Source organism: Schistocerca serialis, chromosome 2 (genome assembly GCF_023864345.2).
Source record: "Schistocerca serialis cubense isolate TAMUIC-IGC-003099 chromosome 2, iqSchSeri2.2, whole genome shotgun sequence".
NCBI lineage: Eukaryota > Metazoa > Arthropoda > Insecta > Orthoptera > Acrididae > Schistocerca > Schistocerca serialis.
Genome location: NC_064639.1, coordinates 923,590,827 through 923,609,209, shown reverse-complemented (window position 1 = coordinate 923,609,209; position 18,383 = coordinate 923,590,827).

Below are 18,383 nucleotides of genomic sequence, written 5' to 3'. Positions count from 1 at the left end.
GGCTGTGGCTAAGCCATGTCTCCGCAGTATCCTTTCTTCCAGGAGTGCTAGTTCTGCATGGTTCGCAGGAGAGCTTCTGTAAAGTTTGGAAGGTAGGAGACGAGATACTGGCAGAAGTAAAGCTGTGAGTACCGGGCTTGAGTCGTGCTTCGGTAGCTCAGATGGTAGAGCACTTTCCCGCGAAAGGCAAAGGTCTCGAGTTCGAGTCTCGGTCGGGCACACAGTTTTAATCTGCCAGGAAGTTTCATATCAGCGCACACTCCGCTGCAGAGTGAAAATCTCATTCTGGAAACATCCCCCAGGCTGTGGCTAAGCCATGTCTCCGCAGTATCCTTTCTTCCAGGAGTGCTAGTTCTGCATGGTTCGCAGGAGAGCTTCTGTAAAGTTTGGAAGGTAGGAGACGAGATACTGGTAGAAGTAAAGCTGTGAGTACCGGCCGTGAGTCGTGCTTCGGTAGCTCAGATGGTAGAACACTTGCCCGCGAAAGGCAAAGGTCCCGAGTTCGAGTCTCGGTTGGGGCACACAGTTTTAATCTGCCAGGAAGGTTCAGTTAAAGGCTGTTTCAGAAGAGGGAAATTTGTGTTTGACACAGACCAACAGTGCAGATGGAGCTGGTCTGTTTTGGAAGTCCATTCCCGAAAACAAATTCACTTTAACATGGAAATCTGTAAAATGTAGATTAATCAAATATTTTATGCAGCATCCCCAATTTATATGATGATCAAAAACTCAAAACTGAAAATTTTAAACTGAAAGCTGATTTACGTCCAATGGTTATTGATTTTAGACAACGCTCGTTCGAATGCCCCTTGATTTGTCTTTTGTTAATAGACTGATTGAGTGTATGTTTCTGCTATGAAACACTATTTCGCTGGCAAAGTTTTATTTCACCTGCATGTAGGCTGTTATGTTGTCTATTGTTGTGTATATAACAGGAAAATAAATCGTGCCAGGTTATTCTTGTGCTCCATCTATGCAACTAAAGGAAAGGCTGTTTGTTTTGTGCCGTACGTGTTCCTGTTACTTATGAAGCATCTTCAGTGCCATGTAATAAATGTCTTTTCTACCTGTGTAATAAGTGTGCTATATAATGTATGCTACAGTTTTTTGTTATTGTCTTCTTGTTAAGTAAGAAACAACTTTTTGGAGTGCAAATTTCGTTGAAGTAAAGTTCCCATTTCGCTCACCTAAAAATTTTCTGATCTCATTATTCCATATGTATCGTCTTTGAATAGCACTTAGGTGGGATACGTAAACCACATGCCCAATCTACGGCGCTTCCGGACAGACTTCAGTTCAACACTTCCTTGCACTGTGCGCTGGAAGTGCCAACTGTGACTGTGTCTTCTGTTCGTCGTCTTTTGTTTGTGTTGTGGTGTCGGTATATAGCTTCATATTTGTTTTTGTATGTACCTTTTGGTTGGGGGTCTTGGGGACCACGGCCGTTCACTATTGTAAGAAAATGCAACACCTACAGCTGTCCTTATGATCTTATTTCTTGTGTAGCTACCAGTTTCAGCGCTTCAATGCGCCATCTTCAGGCCTTAGTTGATGCTGAAGGGGTTATCACGACCCATATATGCGCTGCATAAGTGGCCAACTATGGCCAACTTGGCAGTTGAAAGTTGGAATGCTGACATCACAGTTACAGGTGGCCTGCGAAAACCAGTCATGCTGGCCACTACATATATATGGATCGTGATAATCTCTTCAGCATCAACCAAGGCCTGAAGTCGCGCATTCACGTATCGAAACTGGTAGCTACACAGCAAATAAGATCATAAAGACGGCTGAGGGCGTTTCATTTTCTTACAATTATACCTGTGTGTGTGTGTGTGTGTGTGTGTGTGTGTGTGTGTGTGTGTGTGTACGTTTTGCCGGGCCTGCTCTGTGGAGGGATTAATTTGCTATGCCTCTACGTTAAGAAAAACTGGTACAAACAAATAATACTGACCACACCGGATCACCGGATCGTTTCCTGTACAAAACAAAACTATGACCCACAGGGAGCGAAGGTTTCTCGCCAGCGTCTAAGGATGCGCGTCCGCCTATATGTGGCCAAGTGCAGAGAACATTCCAGCAGCGGAGCAGGCTGTTGGGAGACGGAGGAGCAACAAGTGTGGGAGATAGCGGCCGGCCCTCACCTTGGGCAGAACGCCACCGCTCCGCGCATCAGATAACGCTGTGCCGTGTCCGAGCGGCCGCGACCACGTAACAATTACGTCCTACACACGCCGTGATACCGCCGCGCTAAATGGAACAGCGCTCTTGTACTGTCGCGCCGAACTCTGGCCGTTCATTGAATTTCGGGGGCCGCGCAGATCGGACACGTCGATCGGCCGGCGGCTGGACACTCTTCATAAATCACTCCAGCCCTCCAGGCGCGTCGTAGCGCGAGCGAAACGACCGATAACGCAAATTAGATTCGTGGACAGGTGCGGGTGGTCGTGTCAGCGTGGGAGGCCACACTTGCTGTGCGGCTAACCCGTGTTCGCCGCAACGGGGACGGGTTCAAGCACCTGTCTCACTTAACGGATCCCTCCGTTCCAGTTACCACCACCAGTTTCACAAGTATACGAAACATGTCCGATCTGCCACAAATAGTCCTGATCTAATAGAGAGCGTCATGACGGATACAGAGATTAGTGAACACAAGGTCATTGTAGCGAGGCTCAAAACCATATCAACCAAAACCACTAAAAATATGCCAGCCAGGGTGGCCGAGCGGTTCTAGGCGCTACAGTCTGGAACCGCGTGACCGCTACGGTCGCAGGTTCGAATCCTGCCTCGGGCATGGATGTGTGTGATGTCCTTAGGTTAGTTAGGTTTAAGTAGTTCTAATTCAGAGGAACACAAAATCCCCAAGACTGGCTAAGTTTCACGGAAGCTCGAAATTTAGTACGTACGTCAATGCGACATAGATTCCGCAATGAAATATTGTCTCAAACTATGGTAGAAAACCCAAAGAGATTCTGGTCGTATGTAAAGTACACCAGTGGCAAAAACCAGTCAATATGGTCACTGCGCGATGGCGATCGAAATGTTACCGATGATGGTGCCACTAAAGCGGAGTTACTAAATGCAGTTTTCCGTAATTCCTTCACCAAAGAAGACGAAGTAAATATTCCAGATTCACAAGCTGCGACATCGTCGCGAAAAAACAGTGACCCGTATGTGTAATAAGTTTCCTTTAATTTACGTCTATGGTCACAAACTGTTTGATAACAGATTACCTGTTTCAGTCTTTAATGACCTTCATCAGATCTGTTCCATAAAATCAAAATTCTAATGTACTGCTGTTTTTATGAAACAGATCTGATGATGGTCATTAAAGACCGAAACCAGTAATCTGTTATCAAACAGTTTGTGATCATAGACGTAAATTAAAGGAAACTTATTAAATATTCCAGAATTCGAAACCAGTAGAGCTGTTAGCATGAGTGACATAAAAGTAGATATCTTAGGTGTTGTGAAACAACTCAAATCACTTAAGAAAGCCAAGTCTTCCGGTCCAGATGGTATACCAACCAGGTTCCTTTCAGAGTATGCAGACACAATAGCGCCTTTCTTAGCAATCATATACAACCCCTCACTTGACGAAAGGTCTGTTCCTAAAGACTGGAAAGTAGCAAGGTCACACCAATATTCAAGAAAGGAAACAGGAGTAACCCATTGAATTACAGATCCATATCACTGACCTCAATTTGCAGTAGGATTTTGGAGCATATACTGTACTCGAACATGAATCACCTTGAAGAAAATGACTTATTGATACGTAACCAACACGGATTCAGAAAATATCGTTCTTGTTCAACACAGCTAGCTCTTTATTCCCACGAACTAACGAGTGCTGTCGACAAGGGATCTCAGATCGATTCCATATTCCAAGATTTCCAGAAGGCTTTTGATACCGATCCTCACAAGCGACTGTTAATCAAATTACGTGCGTATGGAGTATCGTCATTTGTGTGACTGTATTCGTGATTTCCTCTCAGAGAGGTCACAGTTCGTAGTGATAGACGAGTGGAACAGAAGTAATATCTGGCGTTCCGCTATGTAGTGTCGTAGGCCCTCTGCTGTACCTGATTTACGTAAATGATCTAGGTGATAATCTGAGCAACCCCCTCAGATTTTTTACAGATGACGATGTAATTTACCGTCGAGTAAAATCATCAGACGATCAATTCCAATTACAAAATGACCTAGAGAGAATTTATGTATGGTGCGAAAAGTGGCAACTGGCACTAACTAGAGAAAAGTGCGAGGTCATCCACTTGGGTATTAAATGAAACCCGATAAATTTAGGGTATACGATAAATCGCACAAATCTAAGGGCTGTCAATTCGGCTAAATAACTCGGAATTACAATTACGAGCAACTTAAATTGGAAAGACCACATAGATAAAATTGTGGGGAAGGCGAAACAAAGACTGCGCTTTGTTGGCAGAACACATAGAAGGTGGGACAAGCCCACTAAAGAGACAGCCCACATTACGCTTGCCCGTCCTCTGCTTGAATATTGCTGCCTTGTCTGGGATCCTTACCAGGTAGGATTGACGGAGGACATCGAAAAAGTGCAAAGAATGGCAGCTCGTTCCGTGTTATCGCGTAATAGGTGTGAGAATGTCACTGATATGATACGCGAGCTGGGATGGCAGTCACTGAAACAAAGGCGGTTTCCTTTGCAACGAGATCTGTTTACGAAATTTCAATCACCAACTTTCTCTTCCGAATGCTAAAATATTTTGTTGACACCCGCCTACGTAGGGAGAAATGATCATCATAATAAAATAAGAGAAATCAGAGCTCGAACGGAAATATTTAGGTGTTCCTTTTTCCCATGCGCCATTCGAGAGTGGAATGGTATAGAAGTAGTATGAAAATGGTTCGATGAACCCTCTGCCAGGCACTAAAGTGTGAATTGCAGAGTAACCATGTAGATGTAGATGTAGATCGTCTTAATAGTCAAGTCTATGGACTTTATAATGGCGGAAAATCCGTGAGGAGTACATATTGTCAATATACTCATTGACAGCTACTACTAACTCAGCAATACATCCACAGTAGTTTCTTAAAGGCACCCATTATAAACTAAGATTATTAAACACTTGTCTGATGGGGTAACACAAAAATAAATAACATTTAATAAGAGTATGTTACAAAATGGTACTTAACTTTAGTACAGTTTGATGCGAGCAGCTTGATGTCCTAAACCTAATACAATGATATCTAAATAAACACCAAGACAACAACAGAAAAAGCAACAACCCACCAGAAAGCAATTATCCGAATGGGACGAAATCAGTAGATCTGATGTACATCTGCAGACAAACAAATGATTACAGTTTCACATAATTTGGATGATTTATTCAAGAGAAAGAGCTTCACAAATCGAGCAAGTCAATAAAGCGTTGGTCCACCTCTGGCCCACATGCAGTCAGTTATCCGGCTTGACATTGATTGACAAAGTCATTGGATGTCCTGCTGAGGGATATCGTGCCAAATTCTGTCCAACCGACGCGTTATATCGTCAAAATCCGGAGCTGGTTGTAGGGCCCTGCCTATAATGCTCCAAACGTTCTCAACTGGAGACAGATCCGGCGACCTAGCTGGATTTGGAAAGTACGAAGACAAGCAGTACAAAACCTCGCTCCATTATCTTACTGAAATATAAACCCAGGATGGCTTGCCGCGAAAGGCAGCAAAAGACAGCGTGGAATATCGTCGACGTACCGCTCTGCTGTAAGGGTACCGCGGATGACAACCGAAGGGGTCTTGCTATGAAAAGAAATGGCGACTCGGACCATAATTAATGGTTGTCGGGCTGTATGGCGGGCGATATTCAGGTTTTATCCCACTGCCATCTTTGCTGGTCATCGGGGCTCATTTCATAGTGGGACTCGTGACTGAAGACAGTTCTACTCCAGTCAATGAGATTCCAAGCAGAAGATGTGCCTGGAGACTCCTCACACAGCAGTGGGATATCAACCTGACTGTCGCCCGCCATACGTTCTGACAACCAGGGGTGATAGTCTCGGGTGCCATTTCATTCCATAGCAGGATCCATATGATAGTCGTCCGCTGTACCTATACAGCACAGTGGTACGCCGACGATATTCTAAGCTCCGTTTTGTTGCCCTTCATGGTAAGCCATCCTTGGCTTACATTTCTGCAAGATCATGCCTGACCTAGAGCTACTACTGTTGGTATTCGCCCTTGCCAAACCCTACCTTGGCCATCAAGGCTGCCTCATCTCTGGTTCAAATGGCTCTGAGCACTATGGGACTTTTGAGGTCATCAGTCGCCTGGAACTTAGAACTAATTAAACCTAACTAACGTAAGGACAACACACACATCCATGCCCGAGGCAGGATTCGAACCTGTGACCGTAGCGGTCGCCCGGTTCCAGATTGTAGCGCCTAGAACCGCACGGCCACTCCGGCCGGCTTACCTCATTTCTCCCCAATTGAGAACGTTCGGAGCACTATGGGCAGTGCGCTCCACCCATCTGGGGATTTTGACAATTTAACGCAACAATTGGGCAGGAAAAGGCATTATATGCCTCAGGAGGACATCCAACGACGATAATGTTGCTTGCATAAGGGCCAGAGGTGGGGCAAGGTATTGGTGACTTCCTCATTTCGGCACTACAGGCATTCATGTAGGATCTAGCACGTCTCCTACGTGGGGATCGCCATGGCTATACGTACTTCGAGCACTCAGCCAGCCGCCTCGAACGGATATACATCTCCTGAGGACTCCAAGCTGCGAGAAGAGATGTACAACTGTTTCCCACAGCATTCACCAATTATTGCCATACATCTGTTTGGTCACACTCTCCCGACAATTCACACGACGAAGCTGCTGTCCATGGATGCTGTATCTGCATCTGTACTACGACGTGTGTCGGCGGGAGACTACTGCTACGTGGGATCACTGCCTCCAGAGTCTGCATGCACATCATTGGTGGCTTGACTGCGCGAAGTCAGCCCTCCGACAGATACTCATGGGATACGGCTGGGACAGAGCTTGCTGGCGTCGGGAGACGTCGGAAATTTATTACACAGTGGTGAGGGAAGAGACCAACAAACAGCAGTTATCATCTCAAAACTCGCCTAATCCGTGTGACCGCTGAACAGCCTGATGGAGCCCAAGTCCGGACGAGGGCGCAGGATGCCATCCCCAACGAAATGGCGTCCGTACATAAAGTCATCCTAGAGAGACGCCCCCGCAATCATCACCTTATAACATCAGTAGAGACAGCAGCGCGTGGATGCATTTACACACAGTGTGCCATCGCTGTAGCGTTTATCCAGCATTACAAGACCCTTGGACGGCCCACATGTACGAAGGCATCCTGAGGTAGTTGCCCGTCCCCAGATTAGCGGCCCAGGACGATGTACTGCTGGCTCCCGTAATTGATGAAGACTTAACAGCGGCCTTGGCGCGCGGCGCCCCAACAAATCACCGGAACCAGACGGCTTACCGAACAAATTCTACCACGCCTTCTATCCCCTGATGCGCGCTCAGTGGATTCAGATGTTTGAAGAATTCCTCCATGAGAATTTTACCGTTCCCACGGATTTCCATGAAGGTATCATGATACTGGTTCGAAAACCAAGCAGTTCACATTACTGTCACCCCTTCAGGCCACAATCGGACACGAAGGTCCACCCTGCCCAGACAACAACATCCACAGAGCACTTGGCCCTTACCGCGACGTCACGGCGCTGGCGGCGGCATGCCTCCTCCGCGGCCCCCTTGTCGCCGTCGATTATGATCACACCTTTGATCGTATTGCCACAGTTTCCTTCGCGGCGAGCTTGAACTCGAGGACCTCTCGCAGGTATCAGTAAGTGCGATCCTAAGTTTAATCTATGCGGCGCGCTCCCGGATTACGGTCAACGGCCACCAGACCGAACACATCACTCTTGGACGGTCGGTGGGACAGGGATGTCCTTTATCAGGAGTATCATTCGTAGCGGCCCTCCAACCCGCGCTACACGGCCTTCGCCAACGACTGGAAGGCATTTGCATTCGAGATGTGATCTTCCAATGCGGTGCCTTCGCTGTCAATGTGGTGCTCTTGGCGCAGTCGAATCCAATCGACGCTTCAGTGGATGCGTCGCTATGGAACGGTATCGGCCACATTCGTCAACAACCGCAAGACGACTTTCAAGGATATCGGGAGAGACCTTCTGCACCCGACAGCGATCCCCTTCCACAAGGTTCCCACATTGAACGCATTAGGAGTGCAGTTCTCCAGTATAGTTCGTCGAACTGCGTCGGTCACGTATTGCCGGCTCATGTCCACAACCTCTTGGGTTTGTACCTATGGACGACGCGACCTGCATGTGCCGAGGCCATCACCAGCTTGGTGGAGGCGCTGCTCCAGATCGTCGCGCCCCGAGATCTTCCACCACCAGTCGCCACTGGCGACATAGCACTGTCTCTCGCCCATAACCGATATTTCCCGGTAGAACTGAGCTACGTGATCGAAGATCTAACGGCAACAAGAGCGCCGAGCACGAGAAACTAGTACCGCTTCCATCAAGCACGACAGCCCCACAACAAGGTCGCACAGCAGCACTAGACAGTCTATTGCACCAGGGTGTGGCGGGCTGTCTCCACATCCCATACCTGCCCACATACGCTCGTTCCTTGTGGTACGTGGTGGTGAACGGCAAATTATCCACACGCCAGCGCCTCCATTCCATCCATCTTACGGAGACCCTTTGTCCCCGCACTCCAAAGTCGTCATACGGAAGCGCACCGCTTGACGTGTGCTGGACGAACAGCTACTGGGATCTTATACAACGTATGCTGACGCTCCTATTGACGCGACAGCCGGAGTGCATCATGCTGGTTGAACTTCTACGCCCAGACACTGTTTACTTTCTCACCGCCAGAACGAACACAGTCAACTGGCTGAAGGGCGTGGTGTTGTATTTACGCTTTGCAAGCCGCCCCGAGCGCGCTCTCGACTTGTAGTTTCACCTGCGACGTCTCACGAGGCGTTCCACCGCCATGCATTGTAGCGGACACGACTAGCGAATTATTTAGGTGCACTATTCGAGGATTTTCCTGCCAATTGGGGCGTTCGAGTATCAGAGGGCACACCTGAAGACGAGTCACGGAACATGATTGATCCTCCACGGAAAAGGTTTAGAGGGATTCCCCCCCTATAATAATTTGCGAGAAGACGATTCGGAAGCTTCTGATGGCAATAGATCTGGTGAAAAAAATTGTTCATAAAAGTTCTCTTGGTCTTGTATGACTCCTTTCCTTCCTTGGCTCTGGAAGGACTGCCGGCCGCGGTGGTCTAGCGGTTCTAGGCGCGCAGTCCGGAACCGCGCGCCTGCTACGGTCGCAGGTTCGAATCCTGCCTCGGGCATGGATGTGTGTGATGTCCTTAGGTTAGTTAGGTTTAAGTAGTTCTAAGTTCTAGGGGACTGATGACCACAGATGTTAAGTGTCATAGTGCTCAGAGCCATTTTTTGAAGGACTAGAACGGGACATTGTGACGTGGTCTCGGAAGGCGACCCCTGCCCTCTTTGCCACCGACCCTTCTTTTGGGGTTTTATTAATTTTTTAAAAAAATTGGTCAAAGCATCTGCTAGCAAGTAGGAGACCCATGTTGGAATCCCAGTCGGGCACAAATTTTCAATTTTTCCCATTGATGTAAATCAATACCCACTAATAGCTAAATGTCACTAATTTCTTTGTGTTCGATTCGTAATGGCTGCATGATCAAAATGGTATTTGTTCTTTCGGACATGTCTGAAAAAACAGACACCACATGTATAAACAAAGAGAAGCTGTTGACTCACAGGTTTGTCTCTTGTTTGTTTCGCTACCAATTCTATGAGTTATCCTGCCATTTGTTAAGACGTTTATGCGCTGAACCAAAACCACGAACAGTAGTTGTGCCTGTAGGTGGACCTGCATTCACAGAGAGCGGCAGTTCCCGCCGGGTTCGTAACAGATTTTCATTGACAAAATGAGCCAGTCATCGACGGGCTTGGTCGTTTGGGATATTTCCAAGACCATTGTTCTTACGTCATATTATATGGTGGCATATGTTGGTAATCAGGTGTGATATATTAACAAAAGACAGTATGGTCATGGAAAGTAAACGCAATAGCGTCTGTTATTCTGAAACAGCTCCATGTCGACACATGTTACAGTGGCCATACCGCACAACCCCACTTCACTCCCAGGACTTATGTCAGCGTTACCTGGCAAGCTGACCATCTGACAGAAATTCTACTCCATCTCTTTTTTTTTTTTGTCCTGTGAGCTTATTTTACTGTGAAAACAGTGACCGTGGACGCTCTACAAAGGAAGCTTCATGACAATAGTAACTTACTTCAATGTTTAATGACTTCCTTGCAAGCAGAAAGTCGCTTAAGGTGAGGTTCTGTCCGATAATAGTCGAAGTGGTCGAAAATCCGATATTTTATTACTCTTTTTGACGGGTATGTATGCCTAGAATGTTGGGACGAAAATGTTTTTTTTTTTTTTAATCCGTGCGTTACAAAGTTTCTACAGCTCACTGTTCGAAGCGGTGTCACGGCCAACGTGGGACGCTCTCAGCTGGAGACGCCTGGCTCAGGTAGAAGATTTGTCGTGATGTAACGCACGTTCGCAAAACGATTTATACGCATGCAGATATATGAAATTAGTTAATATTAACTATTTTCTGTAAAGCCATAAAGAGGGAAATAAACCTTTAAAAATGAAACTCGAAGTTCGACTTAGCACTGCAACACGCCCTGGGGTACAACTGGTGTGGCTACCCTAAACTGCTCTCGCTTTGACCGTGACCCCTGTCCACGGAACGTACCTGGTACTCCAGTGGAGGTCGTATTAATTCTGTTCCACACTGCTGCTGGATTGCCTGAAATTATGTATATTAATATGCAAGTGAATTTAGGAGAGCCAGCCAATACTAAACAGAACACTGTCCAACGTCTGGTATGAACAAATATATTCTGAGACGGTAAGAAAATCGCAGGTTGCACTGTTTGGACACTAAGTCGTAAGTGTTGATGTCAATTAACACTCTTACTAATTCGATGAGATGGCGTAATTATCTTTCCCTTATTACTGTACAGTAATCTTGACGATGTTAATGTCTGTCACTATTGTACTTCACGCCTTCATACATAGTTCACAGTCTTACTCTGGACGAAACTTCGGTGACAGATACACAGGCAATGATGACGATTATTTGTCTCAATTATCACTTGGACGAGCGTATGCGTAACCGACACGACGCGGGTGATTGTTGATGGTGCGGAAGCCGAATGGTCGAACGAAAGTTCTTAAGCTCGTCACATACACACAGATATGTGGTACCAGTGCCTCTTGGCACTTGTAATAATATGATACTGCTCATAAAAGTTAACTTACAGTTCAAAATTCTATTTTGTACGAGCGCGAGCGCAACAGTAGCGACGCGGCTGATTGTTGATGATGCGGAAACGCGATGACCGAACACATGTTCTCAAGCACGCTACAAGACACTGCCACTTGATTGCTCTCCTTTGTGGTAAACTATTTTACTGATTCACATTAGTTTCATTCTGGGAGGCCGAACACGACGCGGATGATTGATGTTGTACGGTACGAAACGCAAACGGGCGGATACTCAAGTACGTTATCGACGGCACTGATCATACTTAATTACTTCTTTACGCACCTTTCACTGAATCCACTTCCATCATATCTCATTACTTCCCAATAATAGTTCTTGCAGCCACACTTGAACTTCGATAATAATGCCTTTCCCATGCAGAGCTACCCACAACACAGCATAGCAGCTCCGTTTCCCGTGCTCGATTCTGCAATGCACCCGCTCGCAAAGATACTCCGCAACCAAGCCAGCGATATGACAGTACGCTACAGTATCATATCGTCAAATTAAGGTTATCTCATTTTGGTTAGATATAAGCTAAATTTAATGTAGTATATCGACCGATGTTATCCATATTTTGATTTCAGATAACTTGTGAGGGGCTACACTGCACGCAGTCTGCATACTTAAAACTCGTAGGCCCTTCATCAGCTTTGCTCATTTGAATGAGAACCCAGTCTTAAGGGGCTCCGGAACGCCCTATACTTGCAATGTTAAAATAACGCTTATAAATTACATCTTTCCTCACAAAGTATTTGAGGTAGGAAGTTGAACTTTGTACAGATTATTTATTGGAATATGGGCTACAACTTAACACAGGGATTTTACAAAATTTTAGTTCAGTTATTAAAGATGATTTTTTTTTCAATTGTAATGAAAATTCACAACATTTTTTGCAATTTTTTATTTATATATTCAAAAATATACAGTTTTTTTGGAAAAAGGCTGTGTTAAATTATGCAGAAGGAACTGTGTAACATTTACTGAGAGTTTGAAACAAATAAGTTTGGAAGATCCTTAGAAAATATGTAATTAGTATGAGAAAATAAAAGTTTTGGGAATCGAGCGACAAAGATTGGATTAACTTTTTAGTGCATTCCAGGTCCATAGGATGGATTATCTTCATCCTCTGCAAACTCCTCCTCCTGCTTTCTCTTGTTCCTCCTCCTGTTTACTCTTGCTTGTATTTCTAGACTCTTTACAGCCCTGTCTGCAGCCCGAAGGCGTTCCTTGTCTGAAGCAAGCATCGCTCGTTGTTGTGTTCGTAGATTTTGCTACCATTTTCTTCAGTTGCAACACTGTTCCAAAAGGTGGTCATGTATGAACACTTATCACATTTCAGTTGTATTTCACTAGCAAGTCCTACGTGCTTTATTATGGAGAGTTCCAGACCAACTTCACTACAATGAATACATCTTATACAGTTTGAAAAAATTCCTTTGAGAACCGACATATCAAATATTTCATTCACATCCGATTCGCCCATAAAACATTCATAGTTTTCACTCATTGAACCAAGCTTCTTCTGTGAAGTATTTTCTTTCCCACTTTGACTGCTATGGGCAGGTGTACTTGAGAGGTTAGGTTCACTCACTTGGTTACCGTCTTTATTGTTTACAGTAATAACACATACCTTTGGCTTTCCAACATTTCTCCTTTTCTTAAAAGCCTTCAGAGGATTTCTAATAACTTTACTTTTACTCATTATTATACTTCAACAAAACAGAGACTCAAGAAACAGAATTAATTACGAATATTTTCGAGATAACGACAGAGTAAATAAACATGAAACAGTCTACAATCACACCAGCGATATATATTGAACCATCACAGGTTAACCACAACACATACTTTATCTCACATCACTAAAATGTACCTGATGAACACGGACGTTAATAATAACACCATTTGACAGCAGTTTAACAGCGCCACAGTGGGTCACGCCCATGTAGAACACATTTTTAAAAAAATTTAAAAATAGTTGCAGTGTTCGGAATTGAATAAATTATATATCTATTAAAAGGTAATAGTCTGCAGATTCAGAAAACGCAAAAAAGTAAAAATTGAACCTTTCATGATTTTGAGCCTTTCCGGAGCCCCTTAACAGTCATCATCATGACATTATCACCTGCTATTCAACATGTCTTGCCGGATAAAATCGTCCTGTAGGCTTCATGCATCATGTGTTCATACTGCTCCCGCGCGTTGTGCAATGCTGTCCACAAATCGTCTATCAGGCCGTCATGGATTTTTAAGATAGCTTTGAATAGAGCAAATAACTTCTTGGTCCATCTGGCACCTATTCATCTGACTACATTGCGAGTCTCCTACATTTCATTTTTCACAATAGCCAAAATTAAGTCATCGTGGTGTGACACAATCTTCTAATATAACGTGAGAGTCTCGGTGAAGTACTGTAGTGGCGCAGGGCGTGTAGGTAGCGCTGTGCTGAAGGCTGTGGTCTTACTTTCGTCTCTGCCGTCCTGACTAACTACGGCAACTCGTCGGATACTGTATTTTTAGTAAAGTTTCTTCATATTCACTGAACTCTTAAATTCACATGGCAGTTAGAATATCAAGTCTCAGTGATGAACTATAGGCGGTTATTTTGAACTTTTACTTTAAAGCAGTGTATTGGATGTTACCCTTATCGAATGCCAGGACACCAACGTGCTCTCTGTGAACATTGAACTATACATATTCGTTCTCTCTTTGTATTAATGGGCTGTTAACCAATACGGTCGTGATTTAAGAGTAAAATTTTCTCCCTCCCAGTTTCAGCAATTTGCGTGTCTGTGCTGGCAATACCTTGAATTTATGTATAACTGGTTGCCTTATCGTAATGGGCAAATTAACTGTGCTTCTCTGTCTCTGTTGTAGAAGCCTGCTGTAATTGTATGCGTTCAGGTAATTTGGCATGGGGCGTGGGCTCACTGGTGGATTGTACACGTGGCTGTGTGAGAATGTATAATTCAGGCAGGGGCGACAGAGCTTACTCCATTGATATGAATCGACGCCCACTGGCAGCTCGTGTCTTTAATTCGTTTGTGTCTTTATTCTCGAATGAGTTGTCTGCATTATTCAAGACGGCGGAGACGAGAGCAAGAGCACAGCCTTCATTACAGCACGGCTTACATGTCCCGCACGGAGAGCAACGGCACGCTGTTCTCTCATGTGTGTGTTCCGGTTAGCGGCAGTCACAGGACTGCATTCTCCGCTGCCTGCCCATCTCGGGAATGGAAACCAGAACGTGGTCCCGACAAGAGCAGGCTTCCTGCACCGACCAGCGCACGCTCCGCTCTCTTCTCAAAATTCAAAACAAGACACCCTTCCTGCTCTTGCGCGTCGCTTAAAACTACTGCATAATAAGGAGACCGCCCGCTGTATCCGAGCAGGACATGTACTTCTTGCGCCAGTGAAGAGCCGACACGGGAGAGAAATCCATATGTACGTATCGGTAGTTGAGAAAGGGGTGATGTTTGTTCCAGTAATGGTAATAGAAGAAGTATAGGAAATGTGTAACACAAATGCTGACTTTAATTCAGTTTATCTACCAACCGGTTTCAGCCCAAGACTTTGTTCACGGCACTGTTCAAAAACGGCAAAAATTGCAATAAAACGCAGTGACCAATATGACATACAAGATCAAAAATTACGACAACAGCATTCATTAGAAGGTACTTACCGGTACGCCAAATATGCAGTTACAAAACCAGCATTACATATCATTCATTTTTCTAAATGCAAGGTACATAATTTAAGTCAAGCAGAACAATTCTGAACACGATAACTGTGTGGAATGCAGGCGCTAATCACTACAAATGATTAAACCTGCTCAAGATAGTCAACAATAGAGTCATCTATGATCACAATCCCATAGTTAAGCACCGTGGAGTACAAAGATAACACAAACAATGAGCGTGCTTGAAGATATCAAAGATTACACAGACAAATTGTAAAACATATTTACATAAAATAGTATACGAAATACTACGATGCATCTTTATGAAATCTATAAAACTAACATGTTAGCTATGTCAGCATACCTTTTTATTTTGCATCTAGAACATTACAACTTGTATATTCAACTTACCATATCGTGTGACGGTTTATTGCGCCTGATAGTAGCTATAATTACAACTGTGTCAAAAGTACTGTGTACTGTCATAACAATTGTGGTTAGTTTTATAGCTTAAAGAAGAAAATCTGTGGCTTTTATTTTAATCTTTTACATATTTTACGTAAGATGCGTTATAGTATTTTGTTAGTATTTTATGTACACGCAAATAAATTGCATTAAAGTCATAATTTGTGTTACGCATTTACTACATTATATGTATGCTGATACCTTCCTACTAGACAAGATGTTTGAATGTAAGAAGTAGCATTATTTGCATGTTACAAACGAATCACCATACGCAGAAATTTAAAGGTCAGAAACAAAATTTATGAGCTATGATGAACGTGAGTAAATGGTAGTATTGAATAAGGTAACAGCACAATCAGTTTATTTATTGTTATACTTATAATGTTAGGTCGGTCCAAATGCTACCGATTAAAGCCAGTTTTATCACGTCATAGGCGTTTTATCTTTATTTTTAAATGAGTTTTTTCAGTGGCCTGAAAATACACATTAATGTAGATGCAATTTTGATTTATTATAGACTCTGTACTTTCAGGTTAGAAACACTTCTGGCACTTTCTAATTTTCGACCACATAATGATGGCACTTACGAGCTGTGTAGATGCTGTTCTACACGTGAACTTACCTTGCATTCTCATTGCTGTGCCAGTAAATATTCGAAAGACTGGAAGCAGAAGGTCAGCATTAATACCGGGAAGAAATTTATGTCACAACTTGACTAAAAGTGGGGCTCCGTTGATAGGACACGTCCTGAGACGTCAAAGAATAGTTATCAAATGAAGCAACGAGTTTACTGTTACCAGTCACGCTTACTTTTTGTTTACACAACACGTTTCAAAGGTTGGTTTGTTGTTGTGACGTTTAAGGGGGACTAAACAGCGAAGGTCATCAGTCCCCCACGTTTCAAAGATTTAAACCACTGTCATCAGGTGGATTTATTTGTTAATATGGCATGTATCCTCGCCGATAACTATCCTCGAGGATAATGGAATGTAGTCGAATTAAATCGGGTGATGCTGAAGGAATTAGATTAGGAAATGAGACACTTACAGTAATAGATGAGTTTTGCTACTTGGAGAGCAAAATAACTGATGATGTTCGAAGTAGAGAGGGTATAAAATGTAGACTGGCAGTGGCAAGAGAAGCGTTTCTGAGGAAGAGAAATTTGTTAACATCGAGTATAGATTTAAGTGTCAGGAAGTCCTTTCTGAAAGTATTTGTATGGAGTGCAGCCATGTATGGAAGTGAAACATGGACGATAAATAGTTTAGACAAGAAGAGAATAGAAGCTTTCGAAATGTGGTGCTACAGAATAATGCTGAAGATTAGATGGGTAGACGACATAAATGAGAGGTATTGAATAGAATTGGTGAGACGAGAAATTTGTGATACAACTCGACTAGAAGAAGGGATCGGTTGGTAGGACATGTTCTGAGGCATCAAGGGATCACCAGTTTAGTATTGGAGGGCAGCGTGGAGGGTAAAATCTTAGAGGCAGACCAAGAGATGAAGACACTAAGCAGGTTCAGATGGGTATATGTTGCAGTAGCTACTGGGAGATGAAGGAGCTTGCACAGGATAGAGTAACATGGAGAACTGCATCAAATCAGTCTCTGGACTGAAACCACAAGAACAATGGCATGTATGTGTTGTATTATGGCTTTGCGGTAACATATGGCACTGTCTCCAATGGCCATAGGCTCCTTTCTCTGATGTAAAACATTACATTTACACTGTCACACTTTTTAATCAAAGATTACAGTAAACTTCTTGTTCCATCGATATCAATAACAGTCACTAGAAGCCTAACCAAAAATGTTTGCAGTCACAGGGATAGTTTATTCGATTATGGAAGGAAAACTGAGGGTAAAAACTGTAGACGGAGACCATTTACAATGTAGAATAACTATTTCCCAATTGGAACTCGGGAACACACCCTACCTTTAGCAATCGGGTGAACAACTGCGATTTTGCGTTTGAATCTATTTAGAAAGTACATACAATGTTGGGACCTACTGATAACAAACAGACCCGAACTTTTCGAATCTGTATGTACAGAGCAGGGAATCAGTGATCATAAGGCCGTTGCAGCATCCCTGAATATGGAAGTTAATAGGAATATAAAAAAAAGGGAGGAAGGTTTATCTGTTTAGCAAGAGTAATAGAAGGCAGATTTCAGACTACCTAACAGATCAAAACGAAAATTTCTGTTCCGACACTGACAATGTTGAGTGTTTATGGAAAAAGTTCAAGGCAATCGTAAAATGCGTTTTAGACAGGTACGTGCCGAGTAAAACTGTGAGGGACGGGAAAAACCCACCGTGGTACAACAACAAAGTTAGGAAACTACTGCGAAAGCAAAGAGAGCTCCACTCCAAGTTTAAACGCAGCCAAAACCTCTCAGACAAACAGAAGCTAAACGATGTCAAAGTTAGCGTAAGGAGGGCTATGCGTGAAGCGTTCATTGAATTCGAAAGTAAAATTCTATGTACCGACTTGACAGAAAATCCTAGGAAGTTCTGGTCTTACGTTAAATCAGTAAGTGGCTCGAAACAGCATATCCAGACACTACGGGATGATGATGGCATTGAAACAGAGGATGACTCGCGTAAAGCTGAAATACTAAACACCTTTTTCCAAAGCTGTTTCACAGAGGAAGACCGCACTGCAGTTCCTTCTCTAAATCCTCGCACAAACGAAAAAATGGCTGACATCGAAATAAGTGTCCAAGGAATAGAAAAGCAACTGGAATCACTCAATAGAGGAAAGTCCACTGGACCTGACGGGATACCAATTCGATTCTACACAGAGTACGCGAAA